This window comes from Falco punctatus (genome assembly GCF_963210335.1).
Source record: "Falco punctatus genome assembly, chromosome: 4".
NCBI lineage: Eukaryota > Metazoa > Chordata > Aves > Falconiformes > Falconidae > Falco > Falco punctatus.
The window spans coordinates 109,653,428-109,663,787 of record NC_137583.1 but is presented as its reverse complement, the minus strand read 5'-3'; positions in this window follow the sequence as shown (position 1 = coordinate 109,663,787).

The following is a 10,360-nucleotide window of genomic DNA, read 5'->3' as shown; positions in this document are numbered from 1 at the left end:
TCCGCCGGGCGCCGGGGCAGGCTCGCGTCCCCCGCTAGCGATAACCATCAGGTATTTGCAAGGGTAAACAGAGCCCCGGCGGCTGCGGGAGGCGGGGTGGGGGGGATTATCCTTGCCTGGGTTTCGAGCACCGCCCGTGGCAAACGGAGCGAGGCACCGGGCGGAGCAGCACGGCGGGTTGCAGGGTCGCCCTTGTGGGGCTGAAGCCGGCCGGGGGCCGGTCTCGCCGGGGCAGGACCCAGGCGGGGCCGGGCCGGGCCGGACTGGCACCGGGAGCCTCCAATGGGGGCGAGCGGGGGCCGCACCGCGGGGCGCCGCCGTCCCCGGTCCCGGTTCCGCGGTCCGCGGCAGCGGCTTGGCGAGCGGCTCGGCGGGGGCGGCGGCGGCAGCGCTCCGCGGCGGCCGGAGCAGAGGAGGGGAGCGGTGCGTCCGAGAAGCCGGGGTAAGCGCCTTCCCGCGGGGCGGAGGAGGTCGGGGTGCAGTTGCGAGGGTTTCCCACTAGATGTCTGCACAACTAATGATAATTGAAGGCTCTGTCCTTCCCGAGTATATCCCCGAAAGCCCGATCCTCCAGCCTCTTTGAAGTCTGCCACCCCTTTTAGAAATTAAATCCCTTTCCCCCTTGCCATCCCGGTTTCCCCCCCCCCCCTCTTTGTTTCCTTTTTCTCTAAAGAGAGTTCTGGAGTTTAGGCTAGAATAAAATACGTATTTCTCCACAGAAAGCTCTCTGGTGTACGACTCATGCTATTGGAATCCTTTTATGATCTTTGATGTGTTTAAATAACATGGTAAAGCTGTGCACACACCTCGGATTAAACTTTAATCATCCCAAGTCAAGGACATCCAGGTGGTAAATGACTTTACTTTGACATTTCTACTTTAGAACAATATATGATCCCAGTGGCAGGTCAGAGGGATGTTCCTGGTCTTCTCACCCTTAGAAGGCAAATATGTTTTTGCCTACAGAGATTAGAAACTCGTCGCTCATGTTACATTATTAAAAAAAAAAAAAAGGAGAGAAAACCAAGCCCAAAAATCAAGGCTCCTGGGATTCTAGTTCTATCAGGTACCTACAGACTTCCCACAGGACTGGGTAAACGTTCCTCACTGTTAAGCACCTCTCTGCCTCTCCTGGGATATGTGTGTGTATAATGATCCATACAGGAACCTAGACAATTGTTTTTATAAGTGTGTATGTTCCCTTTCTGCGAAAAGTTATGCTGTAGTTGATTGCTTTAAGGAAAAAAAAAATAATCTGCAGACTTTCTCTCTGGTGATGGTGCAGTGCAAGCACCCTCTACGAGCCCACAATGAGCTTGGTTCCTCACGAACAAAAAAACCCTAACAAATAATCTAAGTATGTTTAAGAGAAATCTGGAACTCTTTATTTGCTCCACTGCTAGCACCTGGTTTAAAATCAGACAACTTTGGGTTAACACATACAAAAGAGAGGGATTTGTGAGCCTTTTTATTGTCAATCAAAATTAGTGTCAACTACATTTTGCATTGATTTTTACCAATGTATCCCTGCCCGGCCTCGGCTAATGCTTGTATTGGAAGCTGTGGAGCGCAGGGAGCTAAAGCCAAGTATTTCACGTGGAGTTTTAGGTCCTGGACTCAGTTATGGGAAATGCCTAAGCATAGGAAAGCCCATCCTTCCTTTTTTAATTCCTTTTCATCTACGCTTTGACCCACTGAGACTTTGCACACGCTCCGAAAAAAAATAAAGTATGATTAAATATGAGATAAATTTTAAAAGAAACCGGCAGGAGGGAGGTGGGCTCGGGCAGCCCGTTTTGAAGGGGTCCGATAGAAGTAGCTGTGGGTCCAGGTAGGTAGCGCAGTCTCAACAGGGGAAGGGGTGCAATTTTGGGTCCACTCGTAGGTGGGGACAAGTTCAGTTCCTCGGGAACAAAGTACTCACGGGCTTTACAGGGTAAAGAGCAAGAGAGGGAATGGACAGTCGGCTCTGGAGGCACGGCAGGAGGGAACAGAGACAGAATATCGAAACCTTCCTCCTGGGGTCTGCCCCAGCGCCACCGACCGTGGAGGTGCCGCGGACCCCGGGGGATCAATGGCAGAGCGGGGAGCGGGGAGCTGGGAGAGGTAGCGCTGCTGGCGCGGGGGGCCGGGGTCCTGCGGGGACCTTGCGAGACGCCTGAGACTTTACCCTGCTCGTTTCCAGAAGTTCGGAGGTGTCGAGTGAGAAACAAGCATCTTCGCAAAATTTCTCGGGATTTCGTGAATTGTAGGAGAGAAAAGCTCTGCTCCCCGCTCCGTCCCAGCTGCTGGTTACACACAACCGCCTTGCATGCCTGGGCTGTGCCAGGCGGCCTGATTGCCGTGTGTGCTGCTGCTCTGGAGTGCAGATAAATCTGAGAGAAGGAGACACCGTCGCCATAATCGCCGGTCCCCGAAAGACAAAAGGCTGTTCTTTTTTGTTATTGTTGCCCCTCTAAAATTCCTGAGTCCAATTATTTAACTGTCCGCTTTCTCCTCCGCTTCTAATTACGAACTCAAGATGTTTAATGTTAGAAAAATACATCAGTTGTTTTATACCCGGACAGAGCCTTTACTTGTGAAACTCACTTCTACAAAAAATAAATCTGGAAATAATTAACTCGTACAGTTGAGAACATTATGTTGCTTATACTGTAAACGTGTCCTTACACCTTTACAAGACGTTACAGAGGACTTACTCAGCTAATTGAAACTGTTATATAGCAGCGTTATGTATTCAACATACTCGTTACATTTCATCTTTATGGACTTAGAGTTTTATTCCTTTCACAGTCCTGTGATTTTTTTCCCCCTCCAACAGCCGGTCGTTTAATCTGCAAGAAGGAGAGATACTTGCAAAGCTATGAAAAGAGAAACAATTTAGTGTTATTTTCTCTATAGCAGGGTGAGACGGATCACACCATCACGGACAGAGTATTGGAAAAGGAGCTAGCTCGGAAAATACCGGAGCCAAACATTGCTCCCCCATCCCAACACCCCGGGGAGAAATGTATATATGTGTACCGGCTAGTTTCTACGCTAGCTGGATCAGGTGGTGGGATCTCTTGCTTCACCTCTTACCCTTAAAAAAAAAACAAAAAAAGCAAAAAAGCAAAGGCGACTTAAGGAGCTGCTTCAACTAAGTCCTTGAGGGGCAGGGAAGCGGCGCAGGGCCAAGCCGGGTGGGCAGCGAGATGCATCCATCCCGTTGAGTGCAAGCCTGGGGTGGCACTGGGTGGGGATAACCCTAGTGCGGGTCCTGGGAGTGGGCATGGCAGCACGGAGCGCCTGCGTGTGTGCGTATGCGTGTGCGAGTGCGTGTGCGCGCACCCACAAGGAACAGCGGGGTCGCTGCTCCGCGGGGTCCCACGCGCGATGCTTCCCTCCGCGTCCCCTGCCCATCCTCCCCGCCACTCATCCTTTCCTGAGGCCCTTTCCTGGCCCAAGCGACTTGCTCCCGCAGACAGTTTGCCCTTCATGCTAGTAGCCAGCGAGCCCACAAGGAACCGTTTTCACTGCTCCCACCAGTGTCACGCCTTCAGCAGCTGATGGAGACTTTTGTTCAGCTCAGAATAACTAGCACTCACATAGGCTAACACAAACGCCCGATTCACGGGGCCGCCGGAATAGGGACCAGGATGTGGGCTGCCCTCTGGGTTCGGATTTGTGCTGGAGGCACAGTCCTGCAATTATTATATTATGTTATTTTCAGAGGTCAGGGGCTATTTCAGATGAAAAAATTCGACTTCCTCGGAGGTCGCCCCAAAAAGCTTTCTCGCAGCTGATATTTAATGGCAGAGCCTAACATATCAAGAAGGGCAAACTGAAGAAGGGAAATTTTCTAGTAGCAGGAAGGGTCACTTACAGGAAGGAGAGATGTACATATTCTCGCACTCACGTGTACGAGCCAATACGCCTATGCACTCGCAGCTGTGTTTGCAGATGACGGGGAGTATGCGTTTTTGAAAAGATGTTTTATGAAGAAATGTTTCCAGGGCAGTGCTGCAGCTGCAACTCCACCAGCAAGGCTTTCCGCCCAGCAAACAGTTCGCATCTCTGTCTTTTCCCTCGGCTGTGGGAGCAAGGAACCCCCTGACCAGCCGGAGATAAACCTGCATCTATAGGCTCGTCCTGGTCTATAATGCTGCGTGTTAAGCGGCGGCGGCGGGCGGGACGCGGAGCCGCGCAGGTGCCGGCAGCTCCGCCGCTGCGCAGGGCCCGGCTGCTCTGCGCCGCTCTTTGCGGCTCCCCGCGCAGGGCCCGCTGTCGGGCGGCAGGTGATGCGGGCACCGCGGCCGCCGAAAAAAGCACGCATCAGTACCGTCTTCTCTTGACAAAGTGGATGCGTGATTGATGCCGCCCGACGGCTCCCACCAGCACTGCTCCCCCTCCCCTTTTCTCCTCCCCTCCCGCCCCCTCCTCCCAAGGTCCTTCGCTGGTTTCAATAAAAGGCAGGATCTAAGCTTTCTCTCCTTCAAATCAAAGAGGTGTTACGATTGGCCGAAACGAGGGGCAGATGGGGTATTTTCAAAGATATTTCCAAACAATATACCGCCGAGACGCCCGAAGTTTCTCGGGAAGCGAGCATTGTCTAGTAAAACAATGCCGGTAAATAAATCAGTCATCGGGGTCCCCGCCGGGATCCTGTGTGGGGGTTTAATCCGGGTGGGTAACTCCGCTTCCCCGGCTCCCTGCTCATTAGAAAGTTAATATGAGGCGCCGGAGATTTACCCCAGGGTGGCGGAGGTGGGACAGGACTGGCAAGGCCGAGGCAAGAGCCGGGCTAACAGCCGTCCAGCAGGCGAGGCTGCGGGCGGTGGGGAAGCCCGTGGGCAGCGCGCCCGTCCGCGCCCGTCCGCGCCCGCCCGCTCGCACCGCGGCCAGCAGCGCGGGGCTCTGCCCGGCACATCGCCGCCGCGTCTGAGCTGGCCCGGCCTCTCCCGGCTTTTTTCCTGTGGCCGACGCAGCTTTTTTTCTTTCTTTCTTTCTTTCTTTTTTTTTTTCCCCCCCTTCCAGAAGGTTAAGCCGGTGCAAAGTAAGATTTATAGGCCTCTGTGAAAAAGTGAAAATTAAAACAAGTTTTTCAGGTACAAAATACACTCCTGAAATCCAGTTTCGAGATTTATTTGCTCAATTTTTAGTTGATAAACTCCATATTACTCCGAAGGGAAAAACTTCTCCCGCTTACTGTGTGCGCAAGGCAGGATTTACACTTGCACAGAGGAGTCATATTCGGAAGGAGACGGTGAAGTCCTTTTGAACGCGATCTTTTCGTCCCCCTAGAACAGGATGAATTTTCTGCTGCCTGGGTTAAAGGGAAGCAAAAGTTTTTATGGCCTCCACCGCGGCTTCAGTTGAAAAGTTTTGCATGAAAGACGGGGAGATTAGTGCCCCAGAGCTAGATTTTCTGCTGGAGAGCTTGGAGTCCTGCACAGTCCCGACGTTTTACTAGTCAGTATGGTTTTTTACTGCAGAGTTCATGTGCTCTATCGAAAGCGATTCCTGGAGGGGTATTTTTGCACTGGGTTTCACTTTTACGTAGTTCCTCGTTTTAAACTTTGAGAGGCTCAAAATCAAGGTATAGCCGTTTAGTGAAAAATAACCCGCCCCAGCTTTCTACTGTTAATGAACAGAAATTATTCCACTTTCATCTCGCCCCTCAGAAATATTTTTACTTAGAAAGGGCTGGCTACTAATTGGGGTGCGCAGTTGCCTTTAATCTCTAACACAGCGCTTGGAACCTACCCAGAATGAATTAAAATAAGTCTGATAAACAAGAAGTAAACACGGCTTCCCAGTAAAACTCGTTTTATGATCACAGCTTGTGTGCCACCTCAAAATATTAAGTTTAGGCATTTAGGGCATAAAGAATAAAACCCCTTTCCAAAGTCACTAATGTTCACATTTGGTACTGTTTTAATCCTCTCTATTAGAAGTACAAGGAATACCTTTTGTTCTAATAAACCATGGATGGAGTACAAATTTGCATGTTTAGATGTACTTTCTACCCTGGAACTGTTCCTGAACGGATGGATAATTGTATGCATTTCTTTTGAAAGCAGACTGCGGGAGATTATCAGATCATTGTCGTCACAGAAGTGCTCTCTCCTTTTTTACAGTCCTGCTAGTAAGTAAAAAGAGCCGAGAGTGTGCGTGTGTGTGTGCACAAGTGTGTGTACAGGAGGGAGCTCTGCCACACAGTTGTGCAGACTTTCAGATTGATGCATAGCGAGATGGGTCGCTTTGTAGAAATTACAGTGTAGAAAAGCTTTGGTTGAGTAAGCTGTAGATCATGGTTTCATGATAGCTCAGCGAGTTACCAGAAAAAAAGCCCCTAGATACGGAAATGGCTCTGACAAAGCCTGTGTCATATAGCTTGCCGTGCAGAAGTAAATGTTGCACTGAACACCTAGAACCCCCAAAATCGCTGGACCCTGCTCCCACTGGAGAAACTTCATCTAGTTCCTTCCTATAGTGGGAAGTACCATTTGCTTGTATGTTTTCTCGTTTTTTCTATTTATAGCCATTCCTGTGGAGCTCATCCCCTGAACATCTGCATGCCCACTGTGTTGCTGGGCAAAGCCTCATCCTTGTTCAGTAACAGCGTGTTGGAAATGTCTGTTAAAGAAGGGATGAACTTCCCATTAGGGACCCAAGCCTCTCCCCTCCCACGATACTTCACACAGAAACACAAAATAATTGAACGAGCCTGCAAACCACTCGAAATAACAACAGGGAGGTGAAATGTCCTGTGTGTTGTCGAAGGATTTCAGAAAACAGGTGAAGAATTAAGACAGGACTTAATGCCATGCATATCGCATGTAAATGAAATATTTAATCTGCCATTTCATCTCTCCTGTGTGCTCAAACACCTCCAACCGTTCTTTGAACAAATATTTAGTTTCCAAGCTATAAATTTCGCTTATGCAAAGAGAAAGCTTTTAGGATCTCCAGTTTAAACTCGTTGCTTCCACTTGTTGTGGTGCTGAGAATTATCAAACCGGTCAGCTTACCTTTCTCACGAGTGGTAATTAAAAGAGAGCTAAGGGGTGTGAGGGGAGGAATAAAAGAAAGAATAATAGCATTCAAAAAATTGTGAGCTCACAAATTGTGATTAGCATCCTTCCTTGTTCATCTTTCTTCAGTTAACTCCTGATTTCCCTTTTTCCAATACCCCTGCAGCAGCTCTGTGTTTATAGTAACCCCGCAGCATATCAAGAGCCCTTAATAATGTCATTGTCAGAAAGGAAAATAGAGAAGTGAAACTGTTAAGGAGATGAACTGCTGGCCGGTATTCTCCAATCTGCCAGAGGAGTTATCTAAAATGAGAGCATCTTTGCCATATTCTCTCTGGAGATCCAAGTAAAGCACGCAGGAATTGACTGGTATTTTAATACACTGGGTTGGGATGATATGGCATGGGATGGGAAAGGAGAGAGGGAAGGAGGATCGTTCTGAAAGGCTTCCACGGAGGTAAGTTGTCTCCACTTCCAGAGAGGAGAAAGCTGGCCATGATGACAGTGAGTTAGTGGCTTTTGACAGGCAGGTGAGGGGCCCCTTTCCCAGCCACAGTCTTTAGGTGGGGGGGTTGGAGGGGGAGCAGGAGCCTTTCCCAGTGACCCTACACTACTTAGACAGCATTTATGGAGGGATAAAGCTGAACATTGGACAGGACTCCCTGAAGGAAAAGAACCTTTCAGTGTAGCCATCAACCTGTCATCACTGCAATAAAGGTGTAACACACAGGAGTGCTGGTAAGAGCCCAGGGTTTATTTCCTGGCCCTGTCACATGACATGGGGCCAGGGTTGCCAAAGGTTACCCCCTCACATGGAAAGGATCAGTGGCCATTGGCTCCGGCAGCTGCTTCTCCCTTCTGTCTCAATTTTTTATTCCACTCGTGCGTGTGTCTTGTTAAAAATGCAAACCCAGCAACTCAGTTCAGCTACAACCACCCAGATGATGAACCACACATTCTCACACAGCCCTGTAATGGCAGCCGGCTCACAGCCAAAGGCTTGAACACTTCTGCACCCACCTTATGTCCTTGGAAGCGCTCCTTTTCCCAGCTGGTGGAGATGTATCAGTGGGCTGTATCCCAACATTGCAATACTTTGCCAAACAAGTTATTCGGTGACTTCCAAGCCAGTCGCTCTGCAATGATCTGCTTACCCATTCATGTGAAATTGAATGTTTTTTGGCTGGGTATTGCATTGTCAGACCTTTCATGGGTGTGGCACTGTGCAACCAGCATCAGGACTTTTGTGGAAAAGCTAGACAAAGACTTGGGCTGTATCATGCATTCCTTGTCATGCAATTCCTTGTTACATGAGAGATGCAAGCTCTGTTCCAGCCTCCTGGCTGGTGCATAGGGGCACTATAGCAGCAATAACAGGGAAGGCCTGGAATCGGGGGAATGGTATGGGAGTAACCAGAGACTACAGGATTAATAAGAAAGGCTGTTTTCCACAAAATGTTAGTTATGATGGCTTTGCTGTGGCTTCCTCCAGACAGACACTTGTTAGACAACACTGTCCTACCCAGGATGTGGGTGTAGATAAATGGTTTTCTATGAAGCCTTGCAATAAAATCTACCACAGAACATAAGGGAGTGCAAAACATTGGTTATAGATCTTGGAGGTTTACATTTATAGAGGGTTTGGGTTATATTTTAGTTTTACTTAATGTTACAGAGCCAAGCAGTGGTGTTGCAGACAGAAAATATTTGCTACCTCTAAAGAGCCGGAACTGAGGCTGAGTCCTTTGATTCAACTTCCCACCCCACTGGACAAAATACCAGAATAAGAGTGGCCAGGAGTGTCTGCATTGCCCCTGCTCCGGAATGGGCCTGATGCTCCGTGTGGATTAGACAGACCCAGACTGGCTTTGTGCTGGCTAGTAACAGGAGGCCTCCAGGCACTGTTGCAGTGGTGAGGAATGATTAGAGCTAATGATCCCTTAATCATATCTTTTCATTGTTGTTATTATTACCCTGCTCCTTAGCACTGTAAGCAGGACGCAATTTGTGGAGTGTGGAGAAAGCACACCTTTGCCCTGGAGAGTTTTCCATCTACTTGTAGGAAAAGAGAAGGTGGCTGAACACTGGAGAGAACTGGGAAACACAAGACATCCGCATCTTACCTGACCAGTGTCTGCTTGAGGACCCAGGTGGCTTGGAAAAGAGCTGACAGCAAACAACCTTTTTTTGATGAGAAAATATTAAATAAAGACATTCGATCTGCAATGGTTTGGGAGATTTGATTTCCTGAGAGGGAGAAAGGAAAAATTTCCTCATGATCAACATGGGGAAAAAGAGAAAACAGTACAAAATAGAAGCATGAGAGAAAAAGATTAAGATTGCCATTAAAAAAATAGACTTTTTCTTCCAGTCAAAATCTGCTCTAACGAAAACCAGGTTGTTTCAACTTCAGATGTTGCACAGCAGCTGTATAGTGCCTGGGATGCCCCTAAACAGATGAATTGGATTACAAACTGGATTTGTCCCTTTTCCAAATAAAGAATCTTGGAGAAGTACTGTAAAGTGATCCTGATGAACAGGGTAAGGGGGTGGGTTGGTCTTATTACCCTCAAATATCAATATGAATAACAAGGACATTGTTCCTTTTTAAAACACTATGGGCAATGATATTAAAAGTTTTTTTTAACCATAGAACTGTTAACTGATCACTACTGCAGTCATTACCATGAAGTAACTAATATTACCCCTATTTTACAGGCTGAGAAGTGGAGTCAGAAAGATTAGGTCTTGCCCAAGGCCACAGAGCCAGCAGTCAGGCAGGAAGAAAACTCCAGATTTCCTGGCTCCCACTCTCCTCCTAAATTCATCATCCACACTCCAGTGACGTCTAAACAGTGGGTTTTTTTCTGAGATAAAAAATACCCTTCTCCAAATGTTTAAAATATGTCATGAAGTTCTGCCCAAAACCTGTGTCACGGAATTAGGCACTGCTGGAATGTGATTTAGCGTGTTTTGGAGCAGCACTGCAATACCTTGCACAACAGGACACAATGTGTGAGTGCCATGTAAACACAACCGCAGCCTCGGGTCTCTGAACTAGTCAGAACGGTCTACATGGGAGAGCTGCAATGTGAGACAGCATGAGTCAGAAACAGTGGGAGAACAAGGCTGCAAGAGCATATGTAACATCGAAGTGGATTTGCTGTAGAGGATTCATGCCTTGACTACAGCAAAACCGCCTGTCACCTTGCCCTTCCAATTGCATAGGCTAAGTGACAAGTAATAGTTGGTTAAACTGTTCAGTAGGTGACATACATGCCCATTCCTGACTCATTATAAACCCAGCATACTGATTCCCTTCTAGCTGATTAAAAACTTGTTTA